Below are 5316 nucleotides of genomic sequence, written 5' to 3' on the forward strand. Positions count from 1 at the left end.
CTGTGTCCCATAGATTTTGTATTGTTGTGTGTTCATTTTCATTAGTTTCCAAGAAGTTTTTGATTTCTCTCTTGAACTCATTAGCAATCCATTCGTTGTTTAATAACATGCTATTTACCTTCCATGTGTTTGAATGTTTTTGAGTGTTTTTATTATAATTGATTTTTAGTTTCATGCCATTGTGATCTGAGAAGATGCTTGATATGATTTAAATCTTCTTGAATTTGTAGAAACTTACTTTGTGTCCTAACATGTGGTCTATCTTCGAGAATTTCCCGTGTGCACTTGAGAAGGATGTATATTCTTCAGCTTTGGGGTGAAATGTACTGTGAATATTAGTTAAGTCCAACTGATCTAGTTCATCATTTAAGGACTCTGTTTCCTTGTTAAATTTTTTTTTTCTGGAAGATATATTCAGTGGTGTCAGTGGGTTGTTAAAGTCACCATTATGATTGTATTGCCATTGCTCTCTCCCTTGAAGTTCTCCAGAGTTTTTTAAGATATTTTGGTGCTCCTATACTTGGTGCATACATGTTTACTAGGGTTCTATCTTCTTGTTGGATGGATTATTTTAATGTTATGTTGTGACCTTCTTTGTCTCTTATTATGGCCCTTGTTTTGAAGTCTATCTTATCAGATTATGAATATTGCTACACCCACTTTATTTTTTTCATTTCCATTTGCCTGCAAAAGATGTTTCCATCCCTTCACTTTCATCCTGTGTGAGTCTTTTGTTGTGAGGTGGGTCTCTTGTAGATAACACATATATGGGTCGTGTTTTCTTATCCAATTAGCTACCCTATGTTTTTTGATTGGAGCATTTATGCCATTTACATTTAAGGTTATTATTGATAGATACTCATTAGTTACCATTTGTATTTTATGCCTTGTTTCTCTATACAGTGATACCTCGGTTCTCGAACACCTCGGATTTCGACCAAATCGGTATTCGACCAGGAGATTCGAGAAACTTTTGTCTTGGAATCCGAACAAATATTTGGAACTCGAACTTCCGAGTTGAGCCGAATGGCGTTCATTCGGCCCAGCGCGCCTTGCTTGCGTCATCAGTGTGAGTGCAGAGAGAGAGTCACGCTTTGTGGAGAGAGTCACGCTTTGTGGAGAGAGTCATGCTTTACACTGAATTTAACCCTTAGACATACTGTACACTTTTATTTCTTGTTGAGACTTATGTTTTTCTACATATTATATACAAATTAGGCCAGTAAATAGGCATTTTCTGGGGCTTGGAACGAATTAATCCAGTTTCCATTATTTCCTATTGGGTTTCATTGCTTCGGTTCTCGAACAATTTGGTTCTCGACCGTCCTCCTGGAACGAATTATGTTCGAGAACCGAGGTATCACTGTATATATTTCTTCTTCTTCTTCTTACAACAGTCCCTCTAGCATTTCTTGCTGTTCTGGTTTGGTGGTGGTAAATTCCTTTAGCTTTTTTTTTTTTTTTTTTTTTTTGGTCTGTGAAGTTCTTTATTTCACCTTCAATTTTGAATAATAGCCTTGCTGGATAGAGTAATGTTAGATTCAGACCCTTGCCTTTTATTACTTTGTATACTTCATGCCATTACCTTCTTACTTGCAGTGTTTCTATTGAGAAATCAGCTGACAGTCTAATGGGAGCTCCCTTGTAGTTAACTTTCTGTCTCTCTCTTGCTGCCTTTAAGATTCTTTGTTTTTGTCTTTAATGTTTGCTATTTTAATTATGATGTGTCTAGCTGTGAGTCTTTTTGTATTCATTTTGCTTGGGATTCTATGTATTTCCTGGAATTGTGTAATTTTTTTCTTTCACCAGCTTAGGAAAGTTTTCTGTCATTATTTCTTTAAACAGGTTTTCTATTCCTTTCTCCAATTCTTCTCCTTCTGATACCCCTATGATGTGAATGTTGTTACATTTTGTATTGTCCCAACGCTCCCTCAAACTCTCCTCCTGCTTTATTTAGGTGTTTTTTTCCTACCTTGTCTTCTAACTCACTGATTCTGTCTTCAGCCTCCTCTAATCTACTATTGAATCCTTCTAAGGTATTTTTTTTATATCAGCTTTGTCATTCTTCATTTCCATTTGATTTTTATGTATAGCTTCTAGCTCTTTTTTTATGCTGATGTAGTTCCCACTGAGCTCTTTATAATTCTCATTAAGTTGCTTGTAGTTCTCACTAAATTGTTTGCACACCCTTAAAATCATTGCTTTGAATTATTTATCTGACAATTTGCTTGCTTCCGTTTTATGTAGTTTCTTTTCTGGTGATTCCTCTTTTTCTTTCATTTGGGGGTTGTTTCTTTGTCTCACTGTTTTAGCAGTCTGGTAGTTCTGGGCCTGGTGAAGGATATTGGGATGTGTAGACAGGTTGGTGTGTATCACATAAGGCTGCTATGTCTCCCAGACTGTTTTGGTGCTTGGTGCCTCTTGCCTGCTGTGGGTCCTGAAGGATTAACAACGGGTGACTGGTATTTGTCTATCATGTTAGGCACTACTGGGGTGTGTGGATCCAGCTGGTATTCTGCTGGGGTGCGTGGGTCTAGCTGGTGTTCTGCTGGGTGCGCTGCTGCCTTGTGGGGCTCAGCTCCTGATCAGTTTCTGCTGATGCTGATGGGGCAATGTCAGCTCCTGGTTTGTGCTGCTACTGCTGCTGCTGTTGCCAAGGGGTGCTCTCAGCTCCCAACCCCAGCTGCTGGTGGGGGAGGGGCTCCATTCCAAATCCACTGCTGCAGTTGTTAGGGGTGGTCTCGACTGCCCAAACCTTGCTGCTGCTTGAGCTAGGGCACCGCTCCTGAAAAGCCTCTGCCGATGCTGCTGGGCATGTGTCTCAGCTGCCGATCTGTGCTGCTGCTGCTGCTGCTGCTGCTGCTGCTGCTGCCGCCGCCTGGGGATGGATGTCTGCTCCTGAACCTCTGCTGCTGGGGTGTGTCTTGGCTCCCAAGCCTCAGCTGCTGTTGGGGGTGGGGCTCAACTCCCACCTAATCACTGCTGCTGTAGGGGAAGGAGCTGGGTTCCCAAGCTGGTGCTACTACTGCTGAGGCTGGTGCTCAGCTCCAATCAGTCTGCTGCTGTGGGGAATGGTGCTCAGTTCTCAGCCAGTTGCGGCTATCGCAGCAGGCACCTAGACAGCACTGCTACTGTGTGCTGGTCTGTGTTGACACAGCAGAGTCCACTGGTCTGATGGTGCAAGGAGCAGTGGTGGACGCAGGTCTCTAGGCCCTAGCCACTCCCCAATGTCTCCTCCCTGAGGAGACCAGCAAATCTTCCAAAATGGCAGGGACTTCAGGCTGCACAGGGAGAAGCACCCTGACAAGCCACTTACCATGGTAGCCAGCTGCTCCCCTGTCCACAGCACATGAACTCTCTGCATCACGTTTCTGCACTGCTCGAGGTTGTTTGTCCACACTCACATCCACTCACACTCTCTCTCGCACTCACTCACACTCTCACACACTTCAGTCCTGCCTACTACCATCTTCATCACTCCTGTATCTCCACTCTGATCTTTATTATTTCTTTGCATCTACTTACTCTAGGTTTTTCTTTTTGTTCTCTTTCTAATTCTTTCAGTTGTAGGGTTAGAAAGTTTATTAGAAAATTTTTTTCTTGAGATAGGCCTATAAAGCTATAAACTTTGCTCACAGAACTGCTTTCACTGTGTCACATACATTTTTGTGTTGTTCACTCTTCATTTTAATTAGTTTCCAGGAAGATTTTTATTTCTTCTTTGATCTCTTTGGTAACCCATTCATTGTTTAATAGCATGCTATTTAGCCTCCATGTGTTTGAATGTTTTTGAATGTTTTTATTGTAATTAATTTCTAGTTTCATGCCATTGTGATCTGAGAAGATGCTTGATATGATTTCGAATTTCTTGAACTTGTAGTTTGTGAACTAACATATAGTCTATCTTTGAGAATGTCCCGGATGCACTTGAGAAGGATGTATATTCTGTAATTTTGGGGTGAAATGCTTTGTAAATATTAATTAAATTTATCTACTCTAGTGCATAATTTAGGTTCTCTGTTTCTTTATTAATTTTTTTGTCTAGAAGATTTATCTAGTGATGTCAGTGGGGTGTTTAAGTTTCCTACTATGACTGTATTGCTGTCAATCTCTCCCTTAAAGTTCTCCAGAAGTTTTTAAATATATTTTGTTGCTCCTTTTTGGGTGTATATATGTTTCCCAGGGTTACAACCTCTTGTTTGATATTATGTAGTGACCTTCTTTGTCTCTTGTTATGGCCTTCATTTTGAAGTCTATTTTACCAGATATGACTATTGCTACACCAGCTTCTATTTTGTTTCCATTTAAATGGCCCATCCTTTCACTTTCATCTTCTATGAGTCTTTTATTCTGAGATGGGTCTCTTGTAGACAGCATATACATGAGTCATGATTTTGTATCCATTCAGCTACCCTGTGTCTTTTGATTGGAGGGTTTAATCCATTTATATTTAAGATTATTATTGATATGTACTTATTTATTCACATTTTTATTTATTATGCCTATGTTTCTCTCTATATTCCTTCTGCTTATTACAGCAGTTTCTTTAACATTTCTTGCAGTGCTGGTTTGGTGGTAATATATTCCCTTAGCCTTTTTTTGTCTGGGGAGCACTTCGTTTCACCTTCTATTTTGAATGATAGCCTTGCTGGATAGAGTAGTCTTGGATTCAGATCCTTGTTTTTTATTGCCTTGATTACTTCATGCCATTTCCTTCTGGCCTGTAGTGTTTCTGTTGAGAAGTCAGCTGACAATCTTATGGGAGCTCCTTTGTAGGTAACCTGTGCTTTTCTCTTGCTGCATTTCAGATTCTCTTTTTGTCTTTAATTTTTGGCATTTTAATTATAATGTGTCTTGGCTGTGGGCCTCTTTGGGTTCTCCTTACTTGGGACTCTCTGTGCTTCTTGAACTTGAATGCCTTTTTCCTTCACCAAGTTAAGGAAGTTTTCTGTCACTATTTCTTCAAATATATTCTCTAACCCTTGCTCATTTTCTTCTTTTTCTGGAACTCTTATGATTCAAATGATATTACTTTTCCAGTTGTCCCAAAGTTCTCTTAAGATGTCTTTCTGTTTTTACATTCTTTTTTTCTTTTTGGTTTTCTGATTGGGTGACTTTTTCCATTCTGTCTTCTAATTCACTGATCTGGTCCTCAGCTTCCTCTACTCTGCTGGTTATTCCTTCCAATGTGTTGCTGTTGTTGTTTTTTATTTCTGCTATGTCATTCTTCATTTCCAATTGGTTGGTTTTCAATGTTTTTATATCTTTACTCTGGTGCTGAGCTCTTTACTCATGCTGTTGAGCTTCCTCATTATT

This window comes from Molossus molossus, unplaced genomic scaffold (assembly GCF_014108415.1).
Source record: "Molossus molossus isolate mMolMol1 unplaced genomic scaffold, mMolMol1.p scaffold_m16_p_1, whole genome shotgun sequence".
NCBI classification, from domain to species: Eukaryota; Metazoa; Chordata; class Mammalia; order Chiroptera; family Molossidae; genus Molossus; species Molossus molossus.